The sequence below is a fragment of the Furipterus horrens genome, unplaced genomic scaffold, assembly GCF_987537825.1.
Source record: "Furipterus horrens unplaced genomic scaffold, mFurHor1.1.pri manual_scaffold_11, whole genome shotgun sequence".
In the NCBI taxonomy this organism is placed as follows: domain Eukaryota; kingdom Metazoa; phylum Chordata; class Mammalia; order Chiroptera; family Furipteridae; genus Furipterus; species Furipterus horrens.
The window spans coordinates 48,123,853-48,139,794 of record NW_028327181.1 but is presented as its reverse complement, the minus strand read 5'-3'; positions in this window follow the sequence as shown (position 1 = coordinate 48,139,794).

Below are 15,942 nucleotides of genomic sequence, written 5' to 3'. Positions count from 1 at the left end.
AGCGCAGGGTCCGCAAAGCACAGCCTCTGGTTTGGGGGGTGAGGGGAGGAAATAATACAGCTTTTAAGGTGCTTTGCATATCTATGGCTGGTAGCTAGTTTCTTAGCTGTGCAGAGAGTGGTGGCCACTGCCTGGCCTCTGGAAGATGGGAGGAGCTTTGAGCACAGAGTGGTGGCAGAGAGAGTCTTGCAGATGATTAGCACTGGTACACTGTACCCACTGTGCCATGGGCCACGTTAGGACTTAAATGAAAGGCAGCAGCCATTTGGCGTGCTGAGCCATGAGGTTTGAAAGACTGTGGAGGGACCCCACCAGTCCGCCATGAAGTCTGAAGGGAAGAAGGGCTCCCTCCTGCCATGAGAAGAAGCCCAATGGAAGGAACGTGTTAGAGGGGCATGATGGAGCAGCAGGTTGTAGCAGCCATGGGAGAAGCAGAAGCCTGCAGTTTGTAGTCAGGACCTGGCCATGCGGCCTGGGCTAGTAGGAAAACAGGCACACTGCTGCTTTGGTCACGTCCATTCCAGCTGACTCTGAACCACCAAAGACTGCATCTTGCAGATATGGATTCTATCTGGACCCTTGGAACTTGAGACATACAGAGAGGACGCTCTCTTAGGACTCGTGCCTTTCCTGGACTTCACCATGATCCAGTGCAACATGGCACATGTTTTCCTGGACTATTTTATGGAGACTGATGACAATGTACCCCAGATCCTGAAGAAGACAGCTGACAGATAAGGGATGGGGAACTACTGGTCTTGGTTTTTGTTTATAGCCTTTTGGGGAGAAAGGAAACTGCTGGTTCTCATGGGAGAACAGGGCTCTGAGCTGAAGTGCTCCCAGCCACCTGCAGGTTGGAATATTGTAAATAAGACCTGTTTTGCTCAGCAGTAATTGTTGGGTCTTACACGAAGGAGCCACGTGAATGAGCCCCCCTTTGCTCGGTAACCTTTCCAGAAGACCAAAATACACTAAATAGACAGACCGCAAAGAAAATTAAAAGAATTGTACAAAATAAGAAACACAAATGCTATATATATTATATATATCATATATATATAAATAAAGCAGCATAATTAGGAATCAAAGAAAAGCACCCGACTGAAAGCAACCAGAGGGAAGAGATGAGGAGGATCATGGCGGAAAGAAGGGGAAGAGACTAGGCAAAGAACGTGTATGAATGACCCACAGACACGGACAACAGTGAGGAGATTGACTGTGGGAGTGGGGGGGTGCTGGGCAGAGGAGGGAAAAGGGGGAAACATTAGGACAACTGTAATAAAATAACAATAAAAATGATTTAAAAAAAGAAAAGCACTATTTGATTACCACTTTTATCTGACAAATTGGTAAAGACACAGAAGGACTATGGTTTAGCATATGAAGAAATAATCAATTATATATTTTCCTAGCAGTAATAATTGCTACAAGCTGTCTGGAAAGCAAAGATTATATCATGTACGTATCATTGAATCCTGTAATTCTCTACCTAGAAATTTAACCTAAGGAACTAATCAGATGCAAAAACATGAACATACAAATAAAAATGTGTAAAATGTCAAAAATTAGAAACTAATAATAAGGAAGTGACTAGATAAATTATAGTAGCTGTATTATAACCAGAATACCTTGCAGCCAACCCTGGCTGGTTTGGCTCAGTGGATTGAGCGTCGGCCTGCGAGCTAAGTGTCGCTGGTTCGATCTTCCAGTCAGGGCACATCAGAGAAGGAAAACTCTGACTCCAAAAAACCTCCGCTGCCTTGCGGCATACCTCTTCAGGGGAAAGGCTAAGGGAGTAAACCCCGACAGAAAATCCGGAGCCGGAGTCCCTAAGGCGGTTTGACGTTGTAGTCAACACCGGCAACTCCTGCGGCGCACCTGAAGCCAAGCTGTATTGACTCCGTCTTTCCATTGGACCCTTCAGCTGCGAAGAGAGGGGGGGTCTGCTGCATGGGCAACAGCAGACCCTCCATATCACCCTGCCCAGGCTCTGTAGCTTCAGCTTCACTGGAGAGGACACTCCAGCGTCATCGCAAGATGTCGATTCAACACAGGAGGAGACAGATACCGTGTCACTCCCGAGTCGGACTGCACAGCCATTCTCGGCTGTGCAGATAGACTCTTAAGAAGCTACACCATCGTCTCTCGAGACGGACGGCTGCCGACGACGACCTTGCAGCCATTTTAAATATGTGTGTATATTCATTGACGAAAGGGATTGAGCAAAAAGGAAAACGGCCTCGTGGACGTGGACAACAGTGTGGTGATTCCTTGGGGGAGAGGAGTACAAGGGGACTAAATGGTAACGGAAAAATAAAATAAAGATTACATTTAAAAAGAAAAATACTCATGGTATACTGTTTTATGAAAAAAATTCATATTACTATGTAAATAATGTCTCATTTTTGTTTACAAAAATACAGATATATATTTGGAAAAATCATCATGAACATTAAATGTTTATCTTTGAGTGGTAGAATTCTGGATGTTTGATTTTTATATGTTTTATTTGTAATTTTTAATTTTGTTTAAAATGAACAATACACTTTGTAACTAATAATTTCACTTAACAAGACAAGAACCTGCTAAGGTAGTAGAACTCAGCCTCGACTACATGTGGGAATTATCTAGGAACCTCTGAAACATACTGATGGTTATTTCCCACCCCCCAAAAGATTCTGAATTATTTGGTCTAGAGTGCCACCAAAATTTTGGAATTTAGCATCTCCTTAAGTGCTTCTAATATACAGTCAGGGTTGAGAGTCACTGTACTAGAGAAGAGCAGGACTTTGCTACTGGTTGCATGAGGAAAGGAGAAAGATTAAACCTTTATTATTATTTCCTAGTATTGTCATCTGAGTCCAGTATTTTCCCCCTGGATGGTAGAAGTTCAATTGGCTTTCCCAGTACAGCCAACCATTTCCAGAATGTATGGACAGAAGATACTTATTTTGTCATTTAGATACCTCCAGACAGGTCTTTTCAGTATTATTGCACACACACACATCATTTAAAGAGGACTGCCAGACATTGCCTCTGTCCTGGCTCTGCTTTTGCCCTTACTATTCTTCCACCTTGCCAAGCCTTCATTCCCACCTCAACCATGATTCCACCAATCCTTTAGCTGCAAGGAGTGATAGCGAACCAGCTTTGATAGTATGCTCTTCCCCATCCCCAGAGCAATTTCTCACTCTCCCAGACTCCAAGGCAACTCTTACTGTACTTAATAACCCTGCCTATAGAAAAGTTATGTGTGCACATATCACATTCTTCCAATCAGATTTGAAGCTCCCTGAGGGCAGAAACTAAAATTGCTTCACCTTTATTTTTCTTATTGAATTTATCAGGGTGATGTTGGTTCACAAAACCACACAAGTTTCTAGTGCACAGCTCAACAAAACATCATCTGCACACTGCATCGTGTGCCCGTTGCCCCAAACAAGGTCTCTTTCCAACTCTATCCCCCACTTGCTTACCTACACCTACCTCCCCACTCCCCTTTCCCTCTGGCTATCACCACCTTGTTGTTTGTGTCTATATGTTTTTTATATATATATATATATATTTTTCTTAATCCCTTCACCTTTTTTCATGCAATTCGCCAACCTCCCTCCCCTCTGTCTGTCAATAGGATGACCTCATGGGGCTGAGTCATGCTGCCTGAGTTTAGATCCAAACTCTGTCACTCACACACAGTTCATGTGACATTTTGGGAAGAAATTTGTCTTTCTGAACCTGTTCCCTCTTCCACTGAATGAAAAACACTCTGACCTCTCAAGATTGTTATGAAGGTAGAACGAGGGAATGTATATAAACACTGAGCACAGTGATTGCTCCAAGTGACATCAATAATGATGGTGATCGACTTTTGAGGGACTAACTCATTTCAAGAAAGATAGTTATAAGTTTGACAGCATCTCTGTGAACAGGTAGAAAATAGAAGCTCTTATATTTAGAAAACATTTATTACATTTCCTAATGTTACTCCCTAAAGTCAACTCACATCATTACAGCAGTTTTCAATTATTCCAGACAGCTCATCCTCTTCCTGGATGTATGTAAATTTCCCAGCTTGGTGCCATCTCTCAGATTCTAAATTTCATTTTGCAATGACAGCTTTTCTGCAAACTCTGCTACTCAGAGACCCCTGTGTCCTAAATGTTGTTTCTTTGTGGAACACAACATTTTTAATTGAGTAAAACAGTGGTGGAGAGCATATCAGCTATCCATACGGGATAGAAGCATTTGTGAAACATGAAATCCTGCTGTTAAGAATCCAGTGAACCAAGAGAGCAAAAAGCTATTTCTAGCTAGTGGGCTGATAACATTATAGCCTCTGGATCTCAAATGAGATCTATTTCAAATGTAATTCATTTTCTGAAGGATGAATAACAAAATCCTCTTATGTATGCAACTGAGTCAGAAGACCAAATCCTGTGAATTGAAGCAAGTGAGGTGAGACCCCAAGAATGCAGCTTTCACAGGGTCTTGTGGCTGCCATCTCTCCCAGCAAAATGGTCATGTTCTTTCTTAAGTCCACTTGAAGTACCAGAGGCTTAACAAAGAGCAACTCCATGTACTGAGGCAGCAAACAAACAGACTCTCTCAGCTTAGAATGTATCTGTGATTTCTCTCCTTTATCATCAACCTCTTTCTGGTGGAACCTTTCCACTGGCAATTACACATGTTCAAGTTTCTCTTATCCTTAAAAGAAAAATAAAAAGCCTCTCTGGGTCCCACTTCTACCTCTAACTACCACTTTATTTCCTCCTCGCATTCAGTAGTACCCTTGAACTTCCCGTCCACGCTGTTGCCCTGTCTCATGTTCATGCATTTCTCACACGATCCCAACAAGACTTCTACATCCTTAGCTTCCAAGGTCATGGAAATGACCTCATGTCACTAATGACGTCTAGGGAGCTAAATCCATGCCTTAGCTTATGTGACACAATTAACCAATACCTTCCTCTAAAGACACTCTTCTTTCAACTTTTAGGATTCCTCATTTTCTATGGCTTCCTCCACCACCTCAGCTGCTCCTTCCCTGTATCCTGTGTAACAGGCTGTTCTCCCCTATCACAAAAAGGGGCCAAAAGGAGGGTTACACCCAGGCCTGAGTCTCAGGTTCTCTATTCTTTCTTCCCCTTCTTCCCAAGAGATCTTGAGCACAGTTAGAGTATCAATTACCAGTGACTGCTGACTATATGTCTTCAGCCCACCCAGAACCTCACTTTCAGTAGTATGTATGCAAACATTTACTCAACTTATAGATGGTCAGGAGCTTTAAAAAAACAAAACACATCAAATTAGCTGTCACCTCTGCTACCTAAGCAGTCACACCTGAAACCCACAAGATACTCTGGACCCTTCCCTCAAGCAGAACCATTCAAATATTTGCAGATGCTAAGCTGCTCCATGGTATTGCACCTCCATGTCTATTCTGTGTGGCCACATAGGCTTCAGCGACCTGAATGTGACCCCAGCCCTGTTTGCAAGTATACGCCCCAGATGGCAGCCCGCAGTATCACAGCAACTGTAAGTTCCTGAGGTGACTTCCTACCTCCCAGAATCTTCTCCTGTGTGCCCCTAAGATAAGACCCCATGGAGCCCTGGCTGGTGTGGCTCAGTGGACTGAGCACCAGCCTGCAAACCAATCGGTTGCCCATTGATTCCCAGTCAGGGCACATGTTTGGGTTGCAGGCCACGTCCCCAGTTGGGGGTGAGCGAGAGGCAACCACACATTGATGTGTCTCTCCTTCTCTTTCTCCTTCCCTTCCCTTCTCTCTAAAAATAAATAAATATTTTTTTTAAAAATCAGGACAACTGTAATAGAATAAACAATTTAAAAAAAGAAATTTGCCTTAAAAAAAATAAAAAGATCCCGTAGAGCATACCAGAACCCTGCTCTTTTGAAATGACCAATCCAGCCTTAGCCAAGAACCTGGGAACTCCACCCATGAAACCATTTGCCCAAGTTCAGGTCCTGTCTCTCCCTATCTGTACCCTGCCAGGACTTCCCATTGTACCACCCCCCCGACCCCGCTGGGGTGTGCAGGGTATTTCCCTCGGGACCCGTGCATAATAGACCTCTATTTCAATTGCTCTTGTGTTCTGTTGTTGAATCTTGAACCTTGAATCACCATCTGACACCCTGTGCTCCACTTAAAAAATGTTAATTTAACAAAGTCTTAACAGCCCATAATAAGAATGTAAACGTGGTTCATATGCGTATGTATAATTTTTATGTTTATGTAAAGAATTGGTATCATCCACCATTCGTTTTAAGTCTAGACCAGAAAAAATATGAGTTGTTTAATATAGCAAAATATTCCTGAGCCATCACGTGTAACTTCCACTCAGACCGTGCTAATTTATAGGCATTCCAGAACAAAGCGAAACAGACAACAAGACAGATGCTGAGCACTCCCGAGAAATTGCACTTTGTCATGAAGAGTTCATTTTATTCCTGCTGTAGACTAGACAAAGGTTCTGACAAGCTAATTAGTCTTGTCTTTTACCCAGGCATCCCCTTTGCTCAAATGCTACCTGGACTGGGTAGCAATACTGGCAACAGCTACCAATGAGCTCTGAGCTAATGCCCTCACATCTGAGTGCCTCACTCTCCTCACCTAAAAACTGGACACCCAAACTGGCAAGCAGGCTGATTTGTGCAAGGAACCTGCACAGGGGGCCGTAATAGATAGGGGCTCCAATTCCTCATGTTGGTTCTCAAGCCTATGACTTAGGGCAGTTTTTCTCAAAGTAGGCTTTTCCAAGCGCCTGCCTCAGATTCACCTATTGGTATTTTAAGTGTCAAGTGCAGATTCAGAGTTCCATGCAAGCCTACCAAATGAAGGTATCTAGAGATGAGCCTCTCCAGTCTGCATTTTTAACACACTTTTGGGAATTTGGGCGCACACTAACATTTGAATGTCGGATTTAGGGTTCGTTTGAAGAATAAACTTGTCCCCACCCATTAAATATTTCACCTGGCTTTTGCTCATTGTCACCAAGAAGTTGGGGGGAGAGGCTTCTGCGGAGAAGAGGTAAGATAGCGCTGTCTGAGCTTGAAACATGGTTTACCCTGTTAGAAAGACAGGCTCCTCTAGCTTCTTTATGCCTGCAAAGAAAGCCCTTCGGAGACCTGCCCCAGCTCCCCAGATGGCCGGGCAGGCAGCATGAAGTGCAGATGAGCCTCTGCCCTCCCAGCATACTGCAAATTGTCAACGAGCTACTCTTCAACAAGGCCACATGGGCTACACGCATGATGATGTTCTCATTTCCATAAAGCTCAGCCTGCCAAGGTTACTGTGCAAAGCACAGAGATGCCCTTACTCTCTGATCTTCATGGGGCTGTGGTCTTTATGGAGGGACAAGAATGCAAAAAAGGCAAAGCCAAGAAGAATCCAAAAGCACAACAATACATGTTTAGCAGAGATTTCCTGAAATGATAAACATCTGTTGCAACATTTTTTTCAATGACAGGCATATTATGGGAAAATCTATGGTGGGAAGCTGAGCTTTAAATGCTGCCTGTTTGAATAATGTCCACTTTCCAAGGTGAGATTGCACAGCACTGAGGTTAACACCATTGTTATTTCTCCTCTGTTTTGGAAAAATCAACCCCTTCTGAAGTTTCCAAGAAGGCTGTTGGAATAAGAAATAAATGTTGTGTAAACTTTCCACTGCCACTGAACAAAGGTGAACTAGGCTGAAAACAAATAGAAGGCCGAGACTTAAATCTCTCCAGATGTGTACATAGCTCAGTGTTAGTATCTATGGAGGGTCAAGGGATTTACTCAAGAGTTGCGAGTAAATGGGTCATACTCTTAGTGCCTCCTAAATCTAGTCTTATAAGGCCCTGAAGTTTCTGTATTCATCTGAAGGAGTTGAGGACAGTGGAATTTGGTGGCTATGGGGGTTGGGGAGTGTTTGGTGGTGGTAATAAAGATGGGGGTGGGATTGCTGAAGGAAAGGGGGGTGCCTGACGGAGGGGGACAAAGGGAAAAAAACTGGGACAACTGTAACAGCATAATGAATAAAAGCACTAGAGGGAAAAAAAGATGAAATAGGAAGTAAAGTGAGGCCTTTAAAGAAGCTCATTTTCAACCACGTTAAGGTGACATGTTGGCATGACAGTTGGAACGTCAGGGGAAGCAGTGTGAAAGAGAGGTCAGCGAGTTCAAGATGAGTTTGGATCATAGGGGTCAGAGAAGGAGACGCAGAGACTCACCACAGCAGAGGATGTCAGAAGACGCTCCCTCCCAGCCCAGACCCAGTGCAGGCCCAGGGGGATCCCACCCTCTGAAGCTCAGATCGACACCTTTTTACAAAGGCTCAGTACCCCTGGTGGAAAAGCCTTTTTCCACCCTGTCTGGGTTATGGCTCAGGGCCCAGAGGGGAAGAGGTCAAAGACTGCAAAGTAATTAAGCTCCCTCTCATTAAAAATGTAAACAGAAGATGGGAAACTATTTAAGGTGGCTGCTACAGGACTCCTGACCTAGGTGAAAGTCCCAAGATGTTTGCCTCTGGAAGGACTTCCTCAGCTCCCTTTATATTTAGACGCCTCTCCACACTGCTCAGTGCCCCCGAGCTCATCCCTCCTTCCTCAGCAGCTCCGATTGTGTTCAGGTTTCCATCTCTGCTCACAGGCAGTGGGGACAATTCCCGAGTGAACTGTGTAGACCAGTGCGACAAGCCCACTCCATTCACCAGGGTGTTAGCTTAGAAAGAGACATATGATCCAGTCCTGGCCAGTGCAAGAGGAGAGCAAGTCTTTGGGGGTCTTCTGGGAACAAGTTCCTCCATCTGAGATAGAGAAATAAAGAAAGGAGTCTCTTCTTCCCTTAGACATTGTCTTGTCTGGCGGTGACACTTGGAACTGCCCGAAGCCACTGTGAGGACATAGGGGAGTTATAACACCAACACAGTGAAGTGGGAGCTAGGAGAGCGACATAAATAGTGGGAACTGGGAGAGATGCAGAAACCTGTCCAGCCACTAAATTAACCAAGCCATCGCTATGCTATCTCAGGTCTTCTTGTTAAGTGACATATCTTCCCTGCTGCTCAAGACAGACTGAAGTGGGGGGGGTTGTTCCTTACAGCTTAAAGTACACTCACTGAATTGATAGTCTTACTTTTCTTTCTGTGTTTGCCAATTTAAATACATAGTTAAAATCATTAAGAGAACACACACGCGACATACAACACCAAATGGGAGCTACATAAGGAGGCTGCAGTGACAATCCTCCCAAAGGCTCATATGGAAAGCACAGCTTTATCCTTACTCAGTCTCACTGATAAATAAAAAAGACATTAAGTAATGTTTATATGTGTATTCCAGGCATGGTGGTAGGCACTCTTTAAGCTTTTATTATTGATAATTATCATTTTATAGTTTTAACTTTCTAACTACTTGCTTACGCTACTGTTTTTGAAGACAAATTACTTCGGAAATACTGATAATCATTCTTTTTTTTTTTTTTTTTTTTTTATCACTGTGTGGTTGCCTCTCACTCACGCCCCCAACTGGGGACCTGACATGCAACCTAGTCGTGTGCCCTGACTGGGAATCGAACCAGCGACACTTGGCTCGCAGGCCGAGGCTCAATCCACTGAGCCACAGTAGCCAGGGCTTTGATAATCATTCTCGCTAATCACAGAGAATGACCCCTTTCATTTGGCTGCTGTACGCCCAGTATGTTCACACCCACGCTGACATTTGATTTTCCAACGCTTTTTTATAAAAATTGAAGTCGAGAGCACAAAACTGATAAACAGCAGAAAAAATTAACAGAATCTCGACCTAGCCCAGTATTTTCTCACTCTTATGCACCCCCACATATTAACAGCATGTAATTTTTTTTTTAACGTGACATAAAACTTCTCTTATTGTGGCCAAAAGCCACGTATTCAAAGTGGGGCCTGACGACCAATATCGCCTGAGCGCGGGTGAGCTGTGGGAAACCTCAGGCCCCACCCCAGACCTGCTGAGTCAGCAGCTGCATTTAATGTTAAACAAGATGTTCAGGCGACTTGCATGCACATTCAGGTGTGAGACACACATCAGACTAGAAGCGTTGCCCTCAGAGGAAAGGAAGGCCGTAGCGATCACTTAATGTCGTTAAAGAGAACGTGAGAGCGCGACCGTGGAAGCGATGGCCAGCGGCTGCCGCAGGTCGCCAGAGCCTGTCTGCGCAGTTTCCAAGCGTGTAGCGATGCATCTCCTGGCACAAGTCGATTGGGTTGCTTTGAGTTTCAGAAAGACAGAAGACTCATGCTGGCTTAAATGAACACACTGAACATAAACGCAGAATAAGTCAAGAGGAAATACAATGCAGCACCCGGATCCAGCACGCATCCTGGAGCCAGGGCAGCTGAGGGCAGCCGACCCCCGCAGAGCAGCTTGGAGAACGAGCAGCAGAGGCGGGGCGACGGCTGCCGGTGGCCACTGCCTTTGGGATGCCAGGCTGACCGATGGACCAGCTTCACGCTGTTCTAGAAGAACTAGCCAATGCAGTCAGACCCAAAAGGTGGAGGAAGACTTGTACATGTTGAAAGAAAGATACAGAACTGCTAAAACAATACGGTTATCCCCACAGAAAACGCATGAGAAGCGTGTGGGGAATTGTTAGAGTAATGAGAGAGAATGTTAATTTTAACAATATATTAGTGTTTCTATGAACCGACAATAAAACAAGTAGAATATAATAGGGGGAAGGGTTAGTACAGTAATAGTCACCGGAGCAACAAATATGAAATACTTATGAATTTCAAGATTAGTGCAAAATACACATGAAGTTAATTGAGTAAATGGAGAGGCATTCTGTGGCCTTGATTGGAATCCGCAGTATGGAAAATATGTTGATTCTCAAATTATCCTGTAAGCTAATGCAACTCCAATAAAAACAGAAAATAATTTTTGTCAAATCAATGATTTTAGAGTTCATTCCAAAAATATAAAAACACAAAAACAGATAAAAATATGGAAAGAGATTGCCATACCATATATTAATTGGTATCTTTATAATACATTACTGTATATTATATGATATTATATATTATTATAAAGCATTAACGTTATATTTTGTATAGTTCGTGCATTATGTATAATTTAATACTTTGCATTATATTTTATATAAAACATAACATGTTAATATGTTTATTTACATAAGCTATAGTTTAAATAGTTTGGCAGGATAACAGAAAAAGACCAATGGAGAAGAATAGTTGAATAAACTTCATTTGAACCTCAGTTTCCTTGTTAACAAAAATGCAATATAATATACTTACTCTAATAAATGGGCATGCGGTTTAATGGGGAAAAAGTATTGAATACACTTATCACAGCGCGTGGTAAACTTTAAATTTGTATGTAAACTCCTCGCTGAAAGCAGAGCCATTAGGGGCTGTCATGTTCCACAACACTGTCCGAGATGGAGGGAAAGGTCACATCGCAGGTGCAGGCTGCCCCATGTGGATCATTTAATCAGCTGTCAGGGAGGGAACAGAGAGGTTCGCGTACCCTCATGAGGGTTGACTTTCTCCCCTGATACCTTTCTCCCCTCTCCCATGCTCAAGCAAGCAAGTCACATAAAAATGAATAAAAACAAATACAGCCTTCAAAATGTATCTATCAAAAAGAGAAAAGGCAGAAAAATTAATTTATCCCAGGTTTAATGTGAACAAGAAAAAAGAAAATTACATGTTAATTTTGTATATAACATGTTAACTTTGTATATAACTTCAGACAGAAAATAAAATAAATGAGGTGAATGAATGAATGATCAATATTTTTTATTACAACAAAAATAGCACACAAGAGGCAGGCAAAGGAACCAGTGTAGGGAAAAACATAACCCAAGACCTACAAGATAATTAATAAAACTATAATTGAGAGACAACATAATAAAGCAAAAGGTTGACATGAAAAGGAGAACAAGGAAAATAAGTTGAGGACCATAGTAATAGTATTTGAGTCTAATAGAAATAGAACAGATACAGTGGATAAAGTTAAATATTATATTAATGGCACAGAGGAAGGACTTGGGATATGCTCGGTGAATGCAAAAGACAAAGAAGTTAAAGCAATTACAGAGTGAATGATTAAAATGGGAGGCAAAGAAGACCCAACATAAAACAAATCAGTATCCCTACAATTAAGTGAGAGAGAAAAAGTATTCAAACATATAAAAAAGAAAAATTTCCTTCCAAAAAAAACCTGAATGTACAGATTGACTCCACAGAAAATATATGGAGGATAACAAAATGATTATTGGCATCAAGACATAGCTTCATTAAAGCATTTAACTTCAAGGGTAAAGGCAGAATCTTCATCCCTACTGACAAGAAATAATACTTTAGTGCACAAGGGAAAGTCTGGCTGGCCTTGGATTTCAACAGGGTATAATTTAATGCCAGAAGACTATGGAACAATACCTAAACACTTCTGAGTGATATAAATATGAATATATGTATGCGTGTGTGTGTGTGTGTGTGTGTGTGTCTGTATCCAAGTTAAGTTCTAAGTATAAAAAGAATAAAAAACTAGAGTAATATGCCATTCTTGAGCCATTGTAAAAAAAAAAATAAAAAAATGAAGATGGTGACTAAAATTGTCTTGTCTAACCTTGAAGGAATTAATTAAGAATAAAGTTTTGTGTGGTAAAATTTCTATAGATTTGCTTCATCTTCTCTTTCTTTAGTTAAATGGAAGTTACTATTTGTTATTATAAAGTAAAGCAATAGGAGAATTGTATGCCACGTGAAAGTTGGCAGGGTTGTCACCTGGACAGGAGCTTTAGTTAGCAGATGCAGCGCAAATACATCACACATCCCCCCCCAACACACACACCCTCATCTTGTTGTGTAAGACCCGAGTGCTGGGAACTCCTCGGACTATAATATTTTAGTCGATAATTAGATATCCTGTTTGGTAAGATAAGTAGGGTATATCTTTTTGTAGGCCTATGTCCTTGCTATACTTTTTCTTTGGTCAAGGGGCTTGCAACCAAGATTGTATATTAGAATCACCTATAAATATTTTACTTTCTATAATACAAATGCCTTGGCTTGTTTTTTCCAGCAGTGTTTTCACTTCCAGTGTCCTGAACCACCAATTTAGAGAAAAGTTTCTTTCTTTTTTTATTTTATTATTGTTATTCTATTACCATTGTCCCAATTTTGCCCCTTTGCCCTCCTCCACCCCGCCCACCCCCGCTCCCACAGTCCTTCCCCACACTGTTGTTCATGTCCACGCGTCAATCATACATGTCCTTTGACTAGTCCCTGAGGCAGGAATTTAGACGCCCCTCCTCACCATGTGCCTGCCTGTTCTTGCAGAGATTTCTGTGTTCTTGTTTACTGAGCTGTTCAAGGCGGCCAGGAGAAGGCAGCAGAGCAGTGTGAGCCCAGAGCCCGTCTCCTTCGCTCAAAAACGGAGCCTGGAAAAAAATAAAAGAACACAGAAGTGACTGTGGTGTATCCTGATGGAATAGCCCAGATCTGGGGAAACATACCTCACTTCACGGCATCCTTGGGGAAGTGATGTAGTTGGGAGAGCAACAGGACAAGGCCACCCTTCTGTAGGGAGAAGTAGAGTTTCTTCCAAAGCTAGTGGGTCATCCATCACTTTTTTTCAAAGAGATCAGTCTTGGACAGGAAAGTAAGGCTTGGCAGATGGGCCTCACACTCACTGGTTTAAAAGGAAACTCCCTGGTCCCTTTCAGTGCCTTTTAGCAGTCGGGTCTGGACTTGAAGGTAAGGAGTTATGTGGAGATCCCCACTGGGGAAGGGGAGGGTAGAGAGTGTACGACTGAAGGACTCTGGGGTCTGGCAGCCTGGATTCCCATCCCACTCTGCCTTCGCCAGCTGTGTGCCTTTGAGCAGGTGACTGAATCTCTCTGCGCTTTAGTTTCTTCATGTAAAATGGGGATGATAATAGCATGTATCTCAGTTGTTGTGAACATTTATGAGATAATACCTCAGAGGATAAAAATTAAAATAGCTCTTGGCACAAAACGAGCACCCAATAAATGTTAGCTGTTGCTTTTATGACATGGAGCAAGCCGGGATCCAGCAAGAAGAGTTTCTTAAGGACCCCTCACAGTTGGCCTGGATGGATCTAAAGTCACTGTCAATTAGACATACATTTCTGTCTTTGTATAATTAGGAAGGAATCCCTGTGCCCCTCCCCCACCCACGCACCCACCCCACCCCAAGGCCAGGTGATGGCAGTGTGGGTCCAGCAGCGGATGGTTGTGACCACACAATGGCCAGCAACCACCTCGCATGGTGGCAGCACAATGCGGTAAACAGCATCCTGTCACAAAGGGCTAGGCACACTTTCAGGACACCCGATTTCCTGTAATCAAGCCAGTGGAGCCTTTTTTCATTGAAACTTCGATATTTAAGAAAAATGAGGCTTTGGCCACATAGTGATGAGGCTTCGCCCTTTGGATTATGCTAGTGCAGGCATCCCAGCACAGCAGGTCCTCCAGACAGGGTACCAGAGGGTCACAGCAGGTGTAGACGCCCTGCTCTGTGGTCCCGGGGCTGCAGGAATGGCCTGGAGTCAGCCTTCCCTGGCCAGCTGTGGAGGTGTGAAACGTGGGTAGACCAGATGCTGGGAGCTCTTAAATGCCTCCAGTGAGTCTCCGAAGACAATCATGGTCGGAGGACAAATGATGATGTGGGCAGAAGGGGTGATTACTCATGACTGAAACTTTGGAATACTCTCCAGCCAGTGCTAAGATGATAAAACAACAACAGAAAGAACCTCCTTTCTGCGGGACAAGCCCCCAGTAACCTTTGCCACCAAACTAAAAGCGTTCAAAGGGTGAACAGAAGTGCCATAAATCTCAGAGGCGACGTTAAATATTTGTCACTGAAACACTTAAGACTTGTTTCAAACCCATTCCTTTCTGAAAGTTTATAACAAATAACTGGGTGACTTAACCTCTACAAGAGCATCTCCTTTTTCACTACAAATGGTCTACAAAGAGCGGGACCCCGCTGATGGGCGATTCTCAGCCACTGTGTGGTCTCCCAGCCCTGCCCAGATGGGTGAGCCGCCCTTTTGTTTAGATTACACTGGCTCTCGCTTCCATGACATTAGGGCGGCAAAGGTTTTAACTGGACTTTCTTTTAAACTGCCCATTAATCTTCCCTCCTCTCGCCCTGCTGAATGAATGAGAAAAGTAAATTATTTACATTCTGATGTTTCAAGAACTCTCCCTACATTAAGCTTTCATTGGAGCCACAAACATAGCTTTAGATGGTGTTTACCTCACCCCCTCCTTTACCATGACTGCATAGCTTCTCCAGAGAGATCACCTGTTGGACTAAAAAATAGGGCACACATAAAAATCTCTTCTCAGCCACCTGTATGTCTGAAGCCACGCCTCAGAGAGAAACTGTTTTCAACCATGTTCCAATATTACCAAGTTTCAAATAACTACAAGCACCGTGGTGCCCAGCATCCCAGAGTTAGTTTGCTCTTCGATATCTCAGAATCAATGGTCAGCATTCCTAGAGGGAAAAGAAAGCCCGTCAGGCACCCTTCAAAGCCTCTGCATTACATTTCTTGTCAGAGCAGGGGGCGAAGGCCTGTGCTGGGGAGAAGGTCATTCTCTGTATCAGCTCTCCCTGGACCCCCGGGGACTATCAGACACAGACGTGGTGGGCATCCATGCGTGGGGCTGGGGGATGGCGGTGCGGAAGGAGAAACACCCACGCAGATTCAACCCTGAAACCCTTCTTCTTTCATGTGATGGGAAGAAATAAGGAAACTTTTTATTTTTTGGTAATAGAGGAGAAGAACTCAGGGGAGTCTACAGAAACAGAATCAGTAAATCAAGGTCAAAGCAAAAGAAAGAAGTTCAGAAGCACAGAACACTGCAGGCAACGGGCAGCACGAGCACTACCCTGGTCCCCACAGGCTAA